The following is a 21,453-nucleotide window of genomic DNA, read 5'->3' as shown; positions in this document are numbered from 1 at the left end:
GGTGTTGAATTCCAGGTCTTGAAGGTTTGCTGATCACTTTTGAGGAGATGATAGTGTTGAATGCTGAACTGTAGTTGATAAAGAGCATGCTGATGTATGTGTCTTTGCTGTCTAGGTGTATCGGGGCTTTGTGTAGAACCAGTGAGATGGCATCTGCTCTAGACCTGTTTCTGCAGTAGGCAATTTGGAATGGATCCATGTCGCTGCTTAGACAGCAGCTAATAATGCTTCAACACCAGCCTTTCTAAACACTTCATCATTCTGAATGTGAGTGACACTGGTTGGTAGTTATTTAGACACAGCACTGCCCTTTTCTTGGGCACAAGTTTAATTGAGGCCTTTTTGAAACAGGTGAGTACCATACCCTGCTGGAGTGAGATTTTGAAGATATCCATGAAAACATTAGAAAGTTGGTCAGCACACATCCTTCAATTCTCAGCTGGGTACTCCATCTGGACTGGATGCTTTCCTTGGATTCGCTTTCCTTGGATTCACTCTCCTGAAGGCGGCCTGCAGGTCATCCTTGGATGCTGACAGTAGAGGATCATCGGGACACATGGGAGTGGGGGGTGCACAGTGATTCTTCCTTATTGGGTGGAGAGGCTTTGAGCTATCTGAAGTGAAGCTTTGCCATTTGCTGTTGCACAGGATTCGGTAAGGTGCAGATTATGGCATTTCGGCCCTGCCACAGCTGTCGGATACCCTCCTTCTTACTTCCATTCTCCTCCAGAATCTGCATGTCACCCATGAGATGGCTTTTTGTAGATTGTATGGGCTTCTTGTGTCGTGTTTTGAATTTCTGACTTAAATGCTTGCAATCTGGCTCTTAGCAGGTACCAGATTTTATTGTTCAGCTAGGGCTTCTGGTCAGGGACAGTTCTGAATGTTTTGGTGGAAACCCAGCTGTTTTGATAAAGTCTGTAATGATTTTGGTGTAAAATTCATATCCTCTTGAATTATTAAGCACCGCCCAATCCACTGACACAAGGAAGTCCTGCAACTATTCTTCAGACTCCTGCGACAATCTTCAGACCGTCATGATCTCGAGCATCTCTTTTTAGACTCAGTCTGTTTGAAGGGAGAAGCAGCACAGCCAGGTGATCCAACTTGCCAAAATGTGGTGTTAGGGAAGAACTGTAGATCTTACTTATCATGGTGTGGCAGTGATCAAGTGTGTTGGGACCACTGATAGAACAGGTTGTAATTGGGTAGTTGAGATAGTTCTGTGAGGGGCCTAACAGAAATTTAAAAAAATTAAAAAAAAATGTTCACACTATGAACCATAGTGACCAAAATACACACAAACTTTTCCCTCTTGAATATACACAGTGTTATTTTCTCCCCTTTCCCCCCTCCCTTCCCTCCCTCCTTCACCCCCCTCCCCACCCACTCACTCAAATTTTAACATATATGATACATTAAACACATTAAACAATGTCATCACACAATGAAAATAAACAAGAAATTTGTGTCTTCTACTTTTACACACTGGGTCAGTTCATTTCGTCTTCTTCTCCTTCTGTCATTTTAGGTGGTGGAGGTCCACAGTAGGACTTCTCTGTTGTGTTCCATGTACGGTTCCCAAATTTGTTCGAATACTGTGATGTTATTTCTTAAATTATATGTTATTTTTTCCAATGGAATACATTTATTCATTTCTATGTACCATTGCTGTATTGTCAGGCTATCTTCTAATTTCTAGGTTGACATAATACATTTTTTTGCTGCAGCTAAGGCTATCATAATAAATCTTTTTTGTGCTCCATCCAAATCGAGTTCAAGTTCTTTACTTCTTATATTACTTAGAAGAAAGATCTCTGGATTTTTTGGTATGTTGCTTTTTGTGATTTTATTTAATACCTGGTTTAGATCTTCCCAAAACTTTTCCACTTTCTCACATGCCCAAATTGCCTGTAGTGTTGTTCCCGTTTCCTTCTTACAGTGAAAACATCTATCTGATACTGTTGGGTCCCATTTATTTAACTTTTGGGGCGTAGTGTATAGCCTGTGTAACCAATTATATTGTATCATGCGTAACCTCGTGTTTATTGTATTTCTCATAGTTCCAGAGCATAGTTTTTCCCATGTTTCATTCTTTATCTTTATGTTTAGATCTTGTTCCCATTTTTATTTGGGTTTATAGCTTGTTTCCTCATTCTCTTTCTCTTGCAGTTTGATGTACATGTTTGTTATAAATCTTTTAATTACCATTGTGTCTGTAATCACATATTCAAAACTGCTTCCTTCTGGTAACCTCAGCCTGCTTCCCAATTTGTCCTTCAAGTAGGTTTTCAGTTGGTGGTATGCAAACATTGTGCCGTGAGTTATACCATATTTGTCCTTCATTTGTTGAAAAGATAATAATTTATTTCCCGAAAAACAATTTTCTATTCTTTTGATCCCTTTTTTCTCCCATTCTCTAAAGGAAAGGTTATCTATTGTGAAAGGGATTAGTTGATTTTGCGTCAATATTAATTTTGGTAGTTGATAATTTGTTTTATTCCTTTCTACGTGAATCTTCTTCCAAATATTGAGCAGATGGTGCAGTACTGGTGAATTCCTATGTTGCACCAGCTTTTCGTCCCACTTATATAGTATATGTTCAGGTACCTTCTCTCCTATTTTATCTAGCTCTAATCTGGTCCAATCTAGTTTTACCCTTGTTTGATAAAAATCTGATAGGTATCTTAATTGTGCTGCTCTATAATAATTCTTAAAGTTTGGTAGCTGTAAGCCCCTTTGTTTGTACCATTCTGTTAATTTATCTAGTGCTCTCCTCGGTTTCCCCCCTTTCCATAAGAATTTCCTTATTATTTTCTTTAGCTCCTTGAAGAATTTCTCTGTTAGATGAATTGGTAACGATTGGAATAGGTATTGTATCCTTGGGAAGATATTCATTTTAATGCAATTTACCCTTCCTATCAGTGTTAGTGGTAATTCTTTCCAATGTTCTAAGTCGTCTTGAAATTTCTTCATTAATGGCTGATAATTTAGTTTGTATAGATGGCCTAGATTATTATCTAGTTGTATACCTAGGTATTGGATTGCTTGTGTTTGCCATCTAAATGGTGATTGTTTCTTAAACTTTGTGAAATCCGCATTATTCATTGGCATTACTTCACTTTTATTTGCGTTGATCTTGTACCCTGATACTTCTCCATATTCCTTCAATTTCTTATGTAATTCTTTTATTGATATTTCTGGTTCTGTTAAGTATACTATGATGTCATCTGCAAATAGACTGATTTTATATTCCTTCTCTTTTATTTTCATCCCTCTTATTTTATTTTCTATTCTTATCAGTTCTGCCAGTGGTTCTATAGCTAACGCGAACAGTGATTGACCTGCTTAATTTAAATTGGTTTGATATATATCCATTTACTGTCACCTTCGCTAATGGTCCATTATATAATGCTTTAATCCAATTAATATATTTCTCTGGTAGGTTGAACCTCTGTAGTACTTTGAATAAATAATTCCATTCTACTCTGTCAAAGGCTTTCTCTGCATCTAAGGCAACTTCCACTGTTGGCGTCTTGCTTCCTTGTACTGCATGGATTAAGTTAATGAACTTAGATATTGTCCGTCTTTTCTTAATAAATCCAGTTTGATCTTGCTTTACTATTTTTGGTACACAGTCGGCCAATCTATTTGTTAATAGTTTAGCTAGTATCTTATAATCTATGTTAGGGCCTAACAGAAATTGAAGTCAATGTTAATGCTATCTGGTTGGAGAGTGCTCAACGACGCCACCCTTCCGGACAGACTGAACATCTTGTATACACTGTTCAACGCAAAGAACAGGCTGACTCTATAGAAAGTTCCATTTCCCCCAGCATAACTGCAGCTGAGGTAAGGAGAACCCTATCTAAGGTGAACCCACACAAGGCACAGGACCAAACAACATTCCTGGTCAGATACTGAAGGACTGTAAGGAGTTCCTTACAGACATCCTTAATTAATTTCTGCTGCAGTCCATCATCCCTGTGAGTTTCAAGACAGCCATCTTCATCTGCTACCAAAGAGGGCAACAGTAACAGATCTCAATGACTACCACGTTGTGGCAATGCTTTGAGGGTCTGGTGATAGAATGCATAAAGCACACCTTCCAGAGACATTCCATTCCACTGATAATGCCATAGCCTTGTCCCTCCATGCCTTACTGACCCACTTGGAAAATGACGCCTCATCGGTCAGGCTGCTGTTCATCGACTTCAGTTTGTCATTTAATATATCATTCCCCAGAGGTTGGTGGAGAAGCTATCCTCACATGGACTAAACAACCCTCTCTGTAACTGGATTCTGGACTTTGTAACAGAATGACCGCAGGCTATCAACAGCAGACGGTCACACTGAGCATTGGTGCACCTCAGGGCTGTGCTCAGCCTGTTCTAGTTCACGCTACTGACCCATGACTGCATCACCAGATCCAGCTCCAAAAGAGCCATCAATTTTGCAGATGACACGACAGTAGTTGGTCTCATCAGTATCAACGATGAGTTGCACTGAAGAGAAGAGATGGAAAATCTTGTGTTATGATGTGAGAATAACAACCTGAGTCTCAACGTGATCAACACAAGACAAAGATTGTGGACTTCAGGAGGACTAGGAACAACCACCCTCCACTACCCATTAAAAGATCAGTAGTGAAGAGAGTAGAGAGAACAAAATTCCTCAGAGTACACTTAACTAGTGGTCTATCATGGACAGTCAATGACTCCTCACTTATCAGGAAGGCGCAACAGCGACTGCACTTCCTGAGAAGTCTGAAGTGGGCAAGGCCACCGGCCACCATTTAGCCAACCTCCTATAGGAGCTCTGTCGAGAGTGTCCTGGCCAGCTGCATCACAGTGTGGTACAGTTGTAGTGGAGCATTGTATTGGATTGTTTTCAGAAGAGGGCTCACAAAATTGTTAAAGGTTCCGACCACACCGCACACAGCATCTCCAGCTACTCCCCTCGGGAAAGAGATGCAGAAGTATCAGAGCCAGAATGACCAGGCTGAGAAATCACTTCCTCCCACAGACAGTAAGACTGCTGAGCGCCTGATGAACTGCTCATATAATCCTGCCGAGACTCCTCTATTTATTTAACAATATTTATTTATTTTAATATACGTAATGTGTGCTATGTCTATATACAGTGTCCTTCATAATGTTTGGGAAAAGTCACTTTTTTTATTTTATTTGAGCCTGTGTTCCACAGTTTTAAATTAAATATAATCAAACAATTCTCAAATAATTAAAGTCCATGTTCCAATTTTTATTCACGGTTATTTGTATACATTTTGGTTCAACCTTGTAGAAATTACAGCACTTTTTATACATTGTCCCCTCTTTTCAGGGCACCATAATATTGAGGCTTCACAGGTGTTTGTTGAATACTCAGTTATGTTTAATTGCTTCATTGGTGAGTTATAAGAGAGCAGCTTTGCTTCTAAGCTTCTGATCACATTTTGAGTCTGTAGTTGCCATTTTTCAACACGAGGACCAGACTTGTGCCAATGAAAATCAAAGAAGCCATTTTGAGGCTGAAAAACAAGAGTAAAACAAAGCTTAGGATGACCAAAATCAACAGTTTGGAAAAGCATTATGAAGAAAGAGCACAGAGAGATGAGTCTGGACATAAAAGACACAATCAAAGGTAACTTTATTGTACATATGGGAATCAGACAGGGGAAGATGTCAAATGATATTAATTACCCTTCCAATTAATAGCTGTATAGACATTCACATCTGACATAGGTTGGACTCTGGTACCATTGGTCGTCTATCTTATACATGGCAAGAGACAAAAATTATAACGGTGTAAGCAGGCACATCGGGCAGAAGGATCCTCTATACCAGTGGCTGCTTACCCTTCCACACTCTCCCACGCATGTACACACTCACTGACAGAGACTTCAGCAGACACTCCCAATCCCTGTACCTCGGGATGTGGCTCAGTGATAAGTACGGCCAAACAATACTATGGTCCCGCTCTAAGTGTTGTGCACAGCTTACCAACAACTCCTCCAGCAATGTCTACAGTTAAGCAACCTGGTGTAGAGCAGCGTTCGTAGTCAGGACCAAGGAGTAGAGAGATAAATGGCATGAATCGATGTTTATAATGTTCTGAACAGGGCGTCTGGCCAGTGATGACACTGAATAATTTAAATGAGCCAACGGTAAGGTGTGCACTAATGGGTGGTCGGAGTCCAACCTTGGTTGGCAGGTGATGCGACCTCCAACTAGGGAGGTCAAATTGATCCTCCACAATGTTCCTGACAGGGAACCCACAATCCACATATAACAATGTGCTTGCATCTTTTGGCACTGAGGACTGAAGAATGCTGTTTCGTCCAGGTTGCTTGCACTAACCAGGCCACCCATAATGCCGAGTGCAGTGCTGTTTCTAACCATTTCATGTTGAGGTATACTTGGACAATATACAGTTTGAGCTGATATGCAGTGTGTTTGTTGCCCATTCTGTGATCACCTTCAATTAATTAGAACTTCGTCATACTGCCTTCCACCAACTTCTATGTATGTTGACAAAAAATGAACAACCACCTAAACAGAAAATCTAAAAGAGAAGGATTATCCAGCCAGACTCAAAGCAAATTTCAAGGACTTGGCCACCCATGATATTGGAATCCTTGGAGACCGACTTCATTCCATTCCCATAATGGTTGCATCCTGTGAACAGGGTGTCAAAACCTTTGGAATAGGACCTCCTACACTCACAACTCCTGCCCCTATTATTGCCACCAATAATATCTGTGTGAACATATTTCAAACAATATGTTCACACAGATCGGAAAAGCTTTTGTGCACATTTTAATGCGGGAAAACTTGGGCAATGTGGAATAAAAATCACACTTACCGGTAACGAATAAAGAATGAGGATGTTGCAAAATATTCTCAGTAGCATTTGCCAAGAGTATTTATTGAGCACTGAAAATAATGATCACTTTGTTTGATCTGGAAAAAATATCCTGCTCTTCAATGGACAAGTTTTCATCAGAAAATATAAATGTGTTCTTATAATCAAACAAGATTTGCTTGATGAAACATGTAGCTCAGCATACAGAGCCCTAACACAGAGCCTCAATGCTGTCCCCTCAATAATCGGTTTCTTACAATTCTACTTTCATACTTGACTGAATTATGGTCTGTTTAAGACCTGTAGAACAAAAAAAATCTATAAAGCTGAGTTCTGAGTACATCCTTGACTTAATTATTTTGGAATTGTTGCTGTTTTAAAATTAATTAACCTACTGAAATGTTCTTTGTCACATTCTGGTTTATGCTCCACTGAGCCTGAATGGAGTCCATGAGATGACTTGTTTAGTACAGGAGAGTATCAATGTTGTTTGGAGCTCCTGCTGAAGATGCACACCAGGTCACGTCAACCAAATAACATAGTATTCACTTAAACAGGGAAACATTCACAATTAACAATTACGTCTGTATTTGGCATTCTGGCTTCAACTATCATTAATTACCTACTGAACTTCGAGGAACAAAATGCACTTGTATTGTCTTTGAATTTCTTGGTTTCAATATCATTAGTCATTGTGGGAATGTAGTGATGATGAAATGCTTCTAGGCTAAGTGGGCATTACTGTCTGTGATTAAGTCCTCTTGATATTGCACAAATTGAATGGCTAAGAAACACACTGGTTGTGTTCAGTTTCTTGAGCATCCTACCGAACATGTACATAATGTGGAATGTCAGAGGAAAAGCATTGTCCACTGATCTTACTCCAAAAAGAATTAACTCACCCCCTTCTAAACTACCCCAAAAAGAAAAGAATAAGAATAAAGTAAAATAAAAAATTAATTAAAAAAACCAAAAAAGAATTAACTGCTTGCAAAAGGTTACGTTAATAAAGGAGGCAGAAAAGGAGTGATGAGTGGTTGTAATGGTGGGTTGCAATTGGGTGACAGATGTTATTGTATGGACTAAAGAGGCTTTGTGACCTGTTTTGTCACTGAAGTCTGTGTGATTCTTCCAGCTCTAGCAAATTGTATTACCTCCTTAAACTTCAGCTTGCAGAGACAACAGAGCAAACGTATTTATAGGTATACAGCCCACGAGCCTATACCCCAAAATACACCAATTAACCTACAATCCCCATACTTTATTGAAAGGTGGGAGCACCCAGAGGAAACCTATGTAGACATGGGAGAACGTACAAACTTTTTACAGACAGTGCTGGATTTGAACCCAGGTCACTGGCGCTGTAATAATGTCGTGTTAACCTTGCCGCCCTGCAAACCTGAAATAAAACAGGAATTGCTGGATGCACAAGTGGACCCTGCATGACAGCACGATATAAATTAACATCACAACCTGAAAATTTGAGATGTAGAATTAAAAAAAGCTCATGCAGAATTCATGTGAAAAGATGTAAATTTTTTTCATCTCGCGCTTCTTGATGCACGTGAAGGTGTCACGGCTTCTCGTTATATAAAATTGTGATACATTTTCCCAGGAATGCAACCCCTCTTCCCCACACACAAGATGGGATCACCTATATTTCACAGATTGGGTAGCATCTGGGGAGATTGAAATAATGTTAATGTTGCATGTTGATGATCAGCAAAATGGATTTCCCCCACCCCACTATGTTTGGTTTCTTGCTGGAGACAATATTGTGAGCACAGATTGCAGTACTGCATTTTTATTTTTGACTTACAACAACTGCAAAACTAGCAACCCTCTAAATTAGCTGCGATCGACAAGCCTTCATTGCCCTCTGAGCTGACAACGATACCAGTCGCCATATTCAGTCTTTCAGAGTCTCTAGCTTATTTATTACAGCTGTTCCCCTTTGTTCCTTCCTTTCCACCTTCTCTGCAACTTGAAGAGTGTTTGATTTCCAACTTTCGTAGTTTTAATGAAAACTGATTGCACTTTATTTCTCTTTGCAGGTGCCGGCTTAGTGTTTCTTAGATATTTTGTTTTTAATTCAGATTTCAAGCATCTGCAGTTTCTATTTTTGTGCTGTTTATAAATTAAGACCATGTACAGTTGTTGCCATACTTCTCTACCTTTTAAGCAACATCCCTGTAAACGCCTCAACATTTGTGATTCCAAGGGTAGACTAAGTGACTGTTTTGCAGAGCAGTTGTTTGCAATAGCCATTTTAAGCTTCCAGTTGCATGTCATTCATTTCCCACACTGGCCTGCATGTCCTTGGCCTTTTCCACTGCCAAGGTGAGGCCAAACATAAATGAGAAGAACAGCATCTCTTACTCCATTTGGATAGCCTATAACCTAATTGCAGGAATATTAATTTTTCCAATTTCAGATCATCTACTCCCACCAATCCAGCCAGAGCCTCTCTCTTTGTTTTTCTTTTCCATGCCTCCTCATGCAATTCCATCTGCCCACCACCCATATCCCTATCTACCCAAGTTCTTTTCCAATAGTTCACCTTTTATTCCCCTCTATATGGCTCCACCAGCGAACACTCCAACCCTTAGTTGATTTCATCTATCACCTACCAGCCTTTGCTCACAGCTGCTTCTACAATCTCAGTTCTGATTCAGGATTTCAACGGAACCTTTGATCATCCTTTTGTCTCCCCAGATATTGCTGGGCATGTCGAGTTCTTTAACTGTTTATTTTTTGTTAACTTTTGCAACTCCATCTTCATATTGGCTAATGACACCACAGTCGTAGGCCTGTTATCAAATAACAATAAGACAGACCTTCTCTTTGTATCAGGTATAATACGACAAATGAACTAAGCTTTGCTTTCTGCCTCCATTTCTGCTTGTATAGTGTATGAAAAGTAAAAACTATTTCTCTTTCCCCAGATGAAGAAAGATTGCGCAGATTTGGTACATACTTAATGAAGAGTATAGAACATACATCGAAGATTCTGCAGGGTGACTGACAGTGGGTGATCCTCTGAGTGCTTCTTTGCCAGAATTCTTGAGTGATTCCACCATTTTATGAATTTATTTTGAATAGGATGCTCTTTCAGTGTTTTCCTTAATGGGATCTTACCAACTTCTGAGGAACTTTGGGAGACCATAACCATGCATGCACCATCTCTGCGCTAGACTTTGAAGATCCAGCAATGATAGGCATCCAGATTTGGGGAACATATTAGTCTTTAATTTGTTTACCCGCTTAGTTTCCTTCAGTGATTTTTGTTTTGCTTTCCCTACCCACTCCGCCAAACCCCCTGCTGATTTTCTATTATTAGATACCAGTAGAATTTTCTGACATGAAGACGTGTCATTGTCCAGAGAATCAGTGTTTATTTCAGCGAGTCTCCTCCCATTCACTGCATGGTGGTGGAGGCTTGAGTTTAGAACCTAACATGAGGCAGGGGTTAGCCCACCTTGAGCTTGCCAAGCCATTCATCAAGTACAGGGCTGATCCAATCTTGGCCTCAGCATCAATATGTGTGCTTTCCCTCCATACCCTTTGACCACCCCATCCCCCACCTTGCATCTTAAATTTCTGTTAGTCTCTGCCTTGAATGACGCTTGAGTCATGATGCTTTGCAGTTTTCTGGAGCACAAATTCCTCCTCATCTCCTCTACATCTACAGTTTCCTCCATAATATTTGGGACAAAGACATTTTCTTTCCTTTAATTGCCTCTGTGATCCACAATTTTAAATTTGTAATCAAATAGTTCACATGCAATTAAAGTGGACATTCCAGATTTTATTCAAGGTTATTTCTATACATTTGGGTTTGACCACGTAGAAAGTACAGCATTTTTTATACATAGTCCATTCATTTTAAGGCACCATAATGTTTGGGACATTTGGCTGTGAGTACTCAGGTACTCGCTGCAAGTATAAGAGAGCTGAGCTTCTAAGCTTTTGATCACCTTTGGAGTCTGTAGTTGCCATTTTTCAACACGAGGACCAGGGTTGTGCCAATTAAAGTCAGATAAACCATGATGCAGCTGAGAAACAAGAATAAAATTACCCAAAACCTTAGGATTACCAAAATCAACAGCTTGGAGCATTATTAAGAAGAAATAGTGTACCAGTGAGCTCATTCATTGCAAAGGGACTGGTCGGCCAAGGAAGACCCTCCACTGCTGATGACAGAAGAATTCTCATCATAATAAAGAAAAATCCCCAAACATTGTCTGACAGATAATAAACACTCTTCAGGAGGCAGGTGTGGATACATCAATGACTACTGTCCACAGAAGACTTCGTGAACAGAAATGCATAAGCTACGCTGCAAGATGCAAACCACTAATTTGCCACAGAAAGGATGGCAAGATTACAGTTTACCAAGAAGTATTTAAAAGAATCTGCAAAATTCTGGAAAAGAGTCTTGTGGACATGAGACCAAGATTAGCTTGTAACAGAGTGATTGGAAGAGCAAAGTATGGCGATGTAAAGGATCTGCCCAAGATCCAAAGCATGCCACCTTTGCCACTGTTTGCATCTTGCAGTCTAGCCTCTGTATTTCTGTGATTTAATTTTCTTTAATTACGTGAATTGTTTGATTACAGATTTAAAAATGTGGAGTTCAAATAAAGGGGAAAAAAAGTGCCTTTGTCCTAAACATTATGGAGGGCATTATGGAGTACATACCCCACTAGGCACCCACCCTGTCAATTCTATAAACCACCTTCTAGAATCTTAAAGTTTAAATAAGTATTCTTCTACCCATCGGTGCAATCTTCTTTCATATGGAAATCCTAAACCTTTGATACCAGGAATCACCAAAACTGCATGTAAAATTCCTCTGTGTGGCTGATCAGCTGCCACAGAAAAACTACATCAAAACTTGCTACTTTTATACTGCTTACCTTGCAATTAAGGGTTTGGAAGGTGCTGTGGAAGAGACTTGTTCAGTTGCTGGAGTACTATTAGCCTGAAGAAAACTGAAGTCCTCCATCAGCCAGCTCCCCACCATGACTACCAGCCCCCCCACATCTCCATCGGGCACACAAAACGCAAAACGGTCAACCAGTTTACCTATCTCGGCTGCACCATTTCATCAGATGCAAGGATCGACAACGAGATAGACAACAGACTCGCCAAGGCAAATAGTTCCTTTGGAAGACTACACAAAAGAGTCTGGAAAAACAACTAACTGAAAAACCTCACAAAGATTACTGTATACAGAGCTGTTGTCATACCTAATCAGCTCCGAATCATGGGTCCTCTACCGGCATCACCTACGGCTCCTAGAACGCTTCCACCAGCGTTGTCTCCACTCCATCCTCAACATTCATTGGAGTGACTTCATCCCTAACATCGAAGTACTCGAGATGGCAGAGGCCAACAGCATGGAATCCACGCTGCTGAAGATCCAACTGCGCTGGGTAGATCACGTCTCCAGAATGGAGGACCATCGCCTTCCCAAGATCGTGTTATATGGCGAGCTCTCCACTGGCCACCGTGACAGAGGTGCACCAAAGAAGAGAGAGAAGGACTACCTAAAGAAATCTCTTGGTGCCTGCCACATTGACCCCCGCCAGTGGGCTGATCTCGCCTCAAACCGTGCATCTTGGCGCTTCACAGTTCAGCGGGCAGAAACCTCCTTGGAAGAAGACCGCAGAGCCCACCTCACTGTCAAAAGACAAAGGAGGAAAAACCCAACACCCAACCCCAACCACCAATTTTCCCTTGCAACCGCTGCAACCGTGTCTGTCTGTCCCGCATCGGACTTGTCAGCCACCAACGAGCCTGCAGCTGACGTGGACATTACCCCTCCATAAATCTTCGTCCGCGAAGCCAAGCCAAAGAAATTAGGAACTGTAAATGTTACATCAAAAGTGCCCTGCTACAATATAACTCCGATGATCTGAAATCAGATTCTCCAAAAGCCTCAGTTATCCAAAATTTCCAAAACAAATCAGAAATCTTCATTTATCCAAATTTTTTTCTGAATCGAACTAACTGAGGACCCCAGGCTCCCAGCGGCAGCAGGGACCACAAGCTCCCGGGCAGGAGCGGGACCCTTGGGCTCCTGGCTCAAGCGGGGACTCAGAGGGAAAGTGTTGGTGATTGGCAGTGGCCAGCATTTTTTATTGGTGAGAATTAAATATTATTTTAATGTTTAAAAAGCCTTCCCTTGTTGTTTAAACACTGTTAAAAGTGATTTGCTGTTGCTACTGTGCTGTTTTGAAAAAGTGAACAGTTTTCCAAAAAAACATTTATCTAAAATGGGCCTGGTCCTGACCATTTTGAATAATCAGAGTTGTACTGTACTTCAGGAGATCAATATTTTGGTCAGTGGATGAGATATTAATCTCGCAGGCTTCTTTTTCCTGGATAACTTTTAATTTTAATGTTAGAGGTGCTATACTCAATCAGGTTATGACTCCTGCCTGGTAACTGATTAGGTTAGATATGATTAGATTCATCTTTATTACCATTGTGCCAAGTAAAATGCAAAGCCAATAAAGTAGAATTAGCGTCCAACCAACCAGAAGTTAAAAAAAATAGTGCTATATAGAAATATAAATAACTATGTGAGAATAAAAACCAGCGCATTCAGCAAAAATCCAATTATAAAAGTACTGACAGTACAGTGTGAATGCAGTACCACTCAGGTTCAGCAGGGTCACAGCTTCGGGGTAAAAAGCTCTTCCTGAGCCTGCTGGTTCAAGAGCAAAGACTCCTTTAGCGCCTACTGGATGGAAGAAGAGTAAAAAATCCATAGTTAGGGTGAGATGCATCCTTGATTATGCTCTTTGCCCTGCCCAGACAGTATTCCTGATGTTCTCAGTGGTGGGTAATCGGTGCCGATAATCCGCTGGGCTGTGTTCACCAGCTGCTGAAGTGCTTTATGGTCTTATTCAAGACAATTGCCATACCACAGTGAGATGCCATAGTACAGCGGTAAAAATTCATCAATAACCTGGGACAGGGGTGTACTTTCTTCATGCTGTGCAGGAAATAAAGGCAATATTGTACCTTTTTGATCAGGACCAGGTGAGATCATCTGAAATGTGGACACCAAGGAGTTTGAAGCTTGATACACGCTCCACCACAACTCCATTGATGTAAATAGGGGCATGAGTGTGGCTTCCAGCACGCCTGGTCCACAATGATCTCCTTGGTCTCTGACTGTTAAGTGTCAAGTTGTTGTCAGCACACCACACGGCCGGGTGCTGAACCCCGTCTCATCCTTCTCTCTGATCAGGCCAACTACTGTGGTGTCATCTGTGAATTTGATTTTGGAATTAGAACCATATACAGGAATACAGTCATAGGTGAATAAGAAATACGGTTCTTTGAAGTTGTCATAGAATTTCAGATTTCCAGCGCCCACGCTAGCTTGTTATTTGGTTTGCTGCCATTTTCTCCAAGAATGTTCAAGTTCAAATATATTGTCAGAGGATATTCATGCCATCGCATACAACTCTGAGATTCTTTTCTTCCTGCAGGCCAGGCAGAAACTCTACTTATCAAAAATATAAACTGCACTCAATAAAAATATATGTGTACAAAACAAAGAAATGTAAAGAAAGAAATAAATGTAAATAAACCAACAGTGTAAATACAGAAAAATAAATATTCATTAATAAATAATGTGCATATTGAGAATCCTTAAATGAGTCTCTGATAGAGTCTGTTGTTGAGGAGTCTGATGGAGGGAGGGGAAGCCAGAGAAGCCAAAACACTTGCTACTGCTGCACTACTGTGAAGAATGCCTACAGAGCCATCCCACACCCACACTTTGGCAAGTCCGATCACCTGACTGTGCTTCTACTTCCGGCATACAAGCAGAGATTGAGGACCACAGGACCAGTAGTGAAGATGGTAAAATTATGGTCAAGGGAGGCGGAAGAGTGTCTGCAGAACTGCCTTGGATTGGTGGTCTGTAACATATTCAAGGACTCATCTTCAAACTTGAGTGAATATGCAGCATGTATCACTGACTTAATTCCTGCATGGATGAGTGTGTGGTACCATGAGTACCCCAACCAGAAGCCATGGATGAATCAAAAGATTTCCACACTCCTTAGGGTGAGTAAAAGACTGATGATCCAGGGGCATGGAAATGGAAAGGACTTAGACAGACATATTTTAGTTGATCTCTCTGTGAAGAGAACTGAATAGATGGTCAAAACTTTAAAATCAAGATTTTTTTCATCAAAAATGGATAAAACTAACACGAAGAAGCCAAGGCAGCCAAGAACAAAGACTGAAGAACCTCCTATTCAACTGGGAACATTGGGTGAAAGTCCAAAAGGGAGCAGTGCAAAAATGGCGAAGGGACTGGCAGGACCAGGTAAAACCGGGGAGTCGGGTCAAGAATTGAGCATCATCCCGGAAAAAATGGAGAATTTGAGCAATAGAATCATAAGTTTTGAGATGGTGGTGAGAGATATGATGGAGAAAATGACCAAAATAAAAGAGATTGTTGAAGACCTGATGGAGAGAATGGGCCGAGCAGAGACACAAGTGATGAAAATGCATGAAAAACTTGAGGCTTTAGAAAAAGAAGCCAAAGAATGGGAGTCGGATAAACAAGGACAGCTGGACAAAATTGACCAGATGGAGAATTTTAGTCAACAAAATAATGTCCGAATCATTGGACTGAAGGAAGGAACGAGGGAAGAGACCCAGTGAATTTTTTTCAACAATGGATCCCGCAAGTGTTACGAGAAGACAAATTTGGAGAAAAACTGCATATGGAGGGAGCTCACCGAACACTTGGACCCAGAAGAGCCAGCAATCAGAGACCAAAACCAGTTCTGGTGAGACTTTTAAGTTACTGAAAACTGGAAACAATTCTGAGAGCAACATATGATGACTCTAAGCCCGATCGAGATTGATCATGAAAAGGTATTTTTTTCAAGACTTTAGCCTGAACTTGATTAAACAATGAAAAAAAAATTGATGATGTGAATAGGTACCTGCCTGCTAAAAACTTGAAATACTCAATAATATATCCTGCAACTTTGAGGGTCAAAGTAGCTAAAGGGAACCGGTGATTTTTCAAGACTAAGAACGAGGTGGAAGACTTTCTGCAAAGGTTATAAAAAAAATCAAGGTTGTCGAGGGAGAAGGTTGTGAAAATATTTATTATGGAACTAAGTAAAAGTAGCAAAAGTTGTATTTGCTATTGTTTAAAATAAAGTGCCCAGAAATGTTCATGGAGAGCCCAGTAAAGAAAAAAAATCTGGAAAAAGTAGTAGCAGGGTGGAGTGTCAGGTCTAAGGAGCAGAATGGCACCTGGTGAGGAGTAACGAAAAAAGGTGGCACTAAAAGGAGGGGTTTTTCTTCCTCGAGAGATTCCACAGGCATTTTTCACTGGCTTTCGGAGCTCTATCACCGTCGGGGAAGGGACATTGTGTGTTTTTCTTAAAGGGGAAGAATCACTATTATTTAAAGAGCCAAAAAGATTTTACTGTTAATAAATTGTTTTAAAGAAGAATATGGATAGAACATTAAAATTTATTAGTTTTAATGTTAATGAAATTAACAGGCCAGTGAAGTGAAAACGGGTCTTGAAATACCTAAAAAAATATTAAAGGCAGATATAGTCTTTTCACAAGAAGCATATCTTACCAAATTGGAACATGCAAAATTAAAAAGAGGATGGGTGGGTAATTTCATCTTCATTTGGATCAAAAGCAAGAACGATTTTAATTAATAAAATTATATCGATAATAATGGAAGAGACATTAACTGATAAACTGGAAGATTTGTAATGGCACACTGTAAAATTTATGCAGAATAATGGGAACGTTTATTAATATTTAGGGCCCAAATTATAACAATGAGTCTTTATGAAGGATATCTTTTTTAAAAACTCCAGGAGGAAGGCAAAATATATTAATTGGAGGAGATTTCAATTCTTGTTTAGATCTAACATTGGACAAATCAATGAGAACAGTAACAAGGGTAAGAGCTGTAAAAATTACACTAGCATTTATGAAGGATTTAAATTTAATTGATTTATGGAGGTGGCTCAACCCTTTAGAAAGAGACTATTCATTCTACTCATAAAAGTAGAATCTACTCATTTATTTCTAATGTCTGCCCAGTTACAAAGTAGAGTGATTAAAAATGGAGTATTTGGCAAGACTTTTATCACTATTAACGTTAACTATCACAATAATGGAAAAGAAGAAAGTATGCATAGATGGCAACTTAAAGCTGCATTATTAAAAAGGAAGGATTTTTGTGAATTAATTAAGACACAGATGGAAATATTTTATGAAAACAATCTTCCTTCCACTGAAAACAGTTTTCTAATATGGGATAAGCTTAAAGCTTATTTGAGGGGACAAATTTCTTTCATTAAAAATCTTAAGAAAGAATATGCATTCTTAAGAGAAAGATGAGGACCAAACTTGGCCCCCACCTCAAATTAGTGGGATGGAACAAACAATTTGGCTGTGGAACACACCTAAATTTATAACTAAGATGTACTTTGTTCTCCAAAATGAAAGTGCAAAGCCAGGTTTACAGAGATCAAGAGAGAGATGGGAGTCAGATTTAGGAGTTGCAATAATGGAAAGGTGCTGGTCTGATTGGGGTTTGGATAGCAGGATGTCAATTATAAAGGCAAGGTACAGATTAGTACAATATAACTCCCTACACCAATTATACCTTTCACCACAGAAATTACATAAATTAAAATCAGAAATATCGGAGGTGTGTTTTAGATGTGGAAAAGAAGTTGGAACGTTTGTACATGCTATGTGTGAAGGTGAGATCTCTTTCTGGCAGGAGATTACTGAACTACTAATAAGGATAACAGGGGTGGCCTTCGCAGCCGACCTGGAACTTTATCTTTTGGGCAATTTTATTGAAATAAGTAATAAACTAACTAAATTCCAAATTTAATTTATTAAAATAGCTTTAGCTGTGGCTAAGAAATGTATTGTGATTACTTGGAAGTCCGACTCCCTTCTACAGATAGCACGATGGAGTCAGAGATAATCAGTTGTATAACTATGGAGAAAATCACATATAATTCAGAGAACAATTGGACTGTATCGGGGCCCAAATATAAATTAAAAAAAGGTGCTACTATTATAAAAATATGTGACCTCCCCAATGAAGACTTTTTAAAACCCAACTGTAATCCCTGACGGTGTACAGATATATACTGTGAAGGGGATGGGAGGGAAGGGGTTGTTTTGTAAGAAAAAGTTATATATATTTATGTATATTGAAAATGGAAAATTTTGATATGTATATTTATGAAAAAAACAAAAATAAAATATTTGAAAAAAAAGACATGATCCAGATCTCTACAGAAAGTCAAGGTATGACCTTCAGCAGGTCATCTCAGCAGCAGAGGGAAACTAGACACACAGTCAGATGCACCCCAGCTATTGCTGGCCATTACATCCTATGAGACAAGGCCGAACACCATAAATGGCTGTGATGCTTCATTACCCAATGAGCTGAACACCTTTTATGCTTGCTTTGTAAAGAAGAACTCTTCGGTACCAATGAGAATCCTTGCAAAATATCACAATCCTGTGATATCTGTCTCTGACACCAAAGTTAGAACATCCTTCAAGAGGGTGAATTCTCACAAGGGATGGTGTACCTGACAGGGTACTGAAAATCTGTACCAACCAACCTGCCGGAGAGTCCACTGACATTTTCAATCTTTCATTGCTGTAGTCAGAGGTTTCTGCCTGATTCAAAAAGGCATCACTCATCCTGGTGCCCAAGAAGAAACAAAATGAGCTGCATCAATGACTATCGCCCACTCACATCTACTGTGATGAAATACTTTGAGAGGTTGGTCATGGCCAGAATTAACTTGTACCTAAGTAAAGATCTGGACCCAATGCTACTCGTCTACCATCATAACTGCTCTACAGCAGAGACAATTTCACTGGTTCTCCACTTAGCCCTGGATCACCTAGACAACAGCATCAGGTGACTTTTCATTAACTACAGCTCACCTTTCAACAACATCATACCCTCAGTGCTGGTCAGTAAGCTCCAAAACCTAATCCTCTGCACCCGCTCTGCAACTGAAGACCATAATTGGAAGACCACAGTCAGTACAAACTAGAAACAACATCTCCTCACTCACAATCAACACAGGCTCATCTCAAGGATGCATGCTTAGCCCACTGCTCTACTCATTCCACGCCCATGACCACGGCTAGTTGTAATAGAAATGCCATCTACAAATTTGTTGATGCCACCACAGTTATCGGCAGAATCACAGACAGCAATGAGGAAGCATACAGGAGTGAGATAGATCAGTTTGTTGAGTCATGTCACAACAAACTGATTGTAAGCTGATTGTGGACTTCAGGAGGGGGAAATCAGAAGAACATGAACCAGTCCTCATTGAGGGATCAGCAGTGGATGGTGTTTAGATCTTCAAATTCCTGGGTGTCGGTGTCCTGGAGCCTCAATGTCAATGCAATCGTGAAGAAGGCTTGCCAATAGCTATATTTCATGAGAAGTTTGAGGAGATTTGGCACATCAGCAAAGACAAAGTTCTGCAGGTGAACCATGGTGGGTATTCTAAATGGCTGCAACACTGTCCGGTATGGAGGTGCCAATGCACAAGACAGGAAAAGACATCTATAAGAGGTGATGTCTTAAGAAAACAGCTTCTATCTTCAAGGGCCCTCACCACCTAAGCACACCCTCTTCACTCTGCTACCATCTGGAAGGAAGTTCAGGAGCCTGAGGACCAACAACCAGCGGCACAAAAACAGATTTTTCCGCTCTGTCATCAGATAGCTGAATGGATAATGAACCATAAACATTCCCTTCTCTGCACAAATGTATTTATTTTAAAAAGTAATTTATAGCAAGATTTGCACCTGTCATGCTGCCACAAAGCAACAAATTTTGTGACATGTTGATGACAATGAATTCTGATACAGATTCTGAACCTAGTGGTACGTCTTGTGGCAGTGACTAGAATAGAGCGCGTCCACCTTGAACCCATGATCTTTTCACTTGGATTTTAATTTGTTGCTTTTACTTGTTCAGTTTAATTTGTTTATCACCCTCTATCCCACAGATCTGTGTTTGCTTTTTTTGGCATTCAATCTCTATTCATTCACCCTGTCCCAGATCACCTTTCTACTGTCCTTCCCGCTCCCCATTGCATTGTAAAATTCTGTTATCTCCAACTTTTCCTCATGAATGATAATTAGCCTGAAATGTTGATCGTTTCTCTGCTGCTCAACGTGCTGAGTATTGCCAGCACTATCTCTTAATACTTTGCCTTAATCATTTTATCAAGCCTTGTCTTTTTTTATACCATATAATTTATGTGGCTGCTCGGTCATGGTACCTGGAACATTAACAGTATAAATTTAGTATGGGGTTACTATTGAATGCCGCAGAGATGTGATTGGGCATCCTCTCATTGAGTCTGGTCATTGCCTGATATTTGTTTAAGTTAAAGTTTTTTTTAATCATCTGATTGTATCAGTAAAACCCAATCAAAGAGTTATCCAGTCCACAGTTCAAACCTGTGCAAAAACACCTGCAGACGAACGAAACATATATACAGAACCCATATAGTATATTAAAATAAGTAATATTAATAAATCATAGAGTCATTGGCCGTGGGAGGAAGCTGTTCCTCAGACTGGTGGTTCTGGCTCTGATACTTCTACATCAATTCCCCATGTGGGGTTGTGGCGGTCCTCACAGATTTTATGAGCTTTCTTTAAACAGTGATCCCAGTAAATCACATCGTTGGGGGGAGGGAGACCCCATCGATCCTCTCTGCCATTTTTATGGTCCTGTGGATTGAATTGCAATTCCATTCTCTACAGCAACCCTACCATGCTATGATACAGGCAGCCAGAGCTGGTAGCTTCAGCCTTCTGAGGAAGTGCAGTCACTTTTGCACTTTCCTGACAAGTGACGAGATGTTTTGTGTCCACGATAGGTCACTTCTTAAGTGAATTTCAAGGAGCTTGGTGCTCTCCACTCTCCCCACTACCAAGCTATTAATGTGAAGTGGAGGGTGGTTGTCCGTGGTCCTCCTGAAATCTACAATCATCTCTTTTGCTTTATCCACGTTGAGACTCGGGCTGTCATTCTCGCAAGGTTATCCACCACTTCTCTGTATTGAGACTCATCGTTGTTGCTGATGAGACCAACTACTGTCGTGTCATCTGCAAACTTGATGACTCTGTTGGAGCTGGATCTGGTGATGCACTCATGGGTCAGTAGCATGAACTAGAACAGTCTGAGCACACAGCCCTGAGATGCATGCCTCATTGCTCAGTGTGATGGTGCTAGATGTGCTGCCACTGACCCGGACAGACTGTTGTCTTCCCATTAGGAATTTTGCCACTTATCAGTCCATTCTTGAATGCTGTCCACTTCTTGAGGTGTGCAATCTGCTTTACTATAATTTGAAATGTTACCTATAGAATTAAGCATAGTCCTTTCATCTGCAAACATCCTCCCTATTGATCAACCTTGTTATCTTAGGATCTCCAGGTTCAAGAAGAGTTTCTTCCTTATAGCTATCATGCTCTTGAACCTGCCGTTGTAACATTA

The 21,453-nt window shown here is 40.2% G+C and overlaps 1 protein-coding gene across 8 annotated transcripts in view; it reads left to right on the top strand.

Moving 5' to 3' along the window:
* Positions 1-21,453, top strand: part of usp22 (ubiquitin specific peptidase 22) — a 308,536-nt gene that overhangs the window by 193,042 nt on the left and 94,041 nt on the right. For 2 of the 8 annotated variants that reach the window (XM_069928257.1, XM_069928256.1), the window contains exon 2: positions 9,810-9,891. The exons of the other annotated variants lie outside the window; for them this stretch is intronic. The gene's annotated coding sequence lies outside the window, so the exon portion shown is untranslated. The remainder of the gene's footprint in view (positions 1-9,809; positions 9,892-21,453) is intronic. 8 annotated transcript variants of the gene reach the window in all.

This window comes from Narcine bancroftii, chromosome 3 (assembly GCF_036971445.1).
Source record: "Narcine bancroftii isolate sNarBan1 chromosome 3, sNarBan1.hap1, whole genome shotgun sequence".
In the NCBI taxonomy this organism is placed as follows: Eukaryota; Metazoa; Chordata; class Chondrichthyes; order Torpediniformes; family Narcinidae; genus Narcine; species Narcine bancroftii.
Note: the sequence above shows the minus strand (reverse complement) of the source record. Positions and strands in the feature narration are given on the sequence as shown.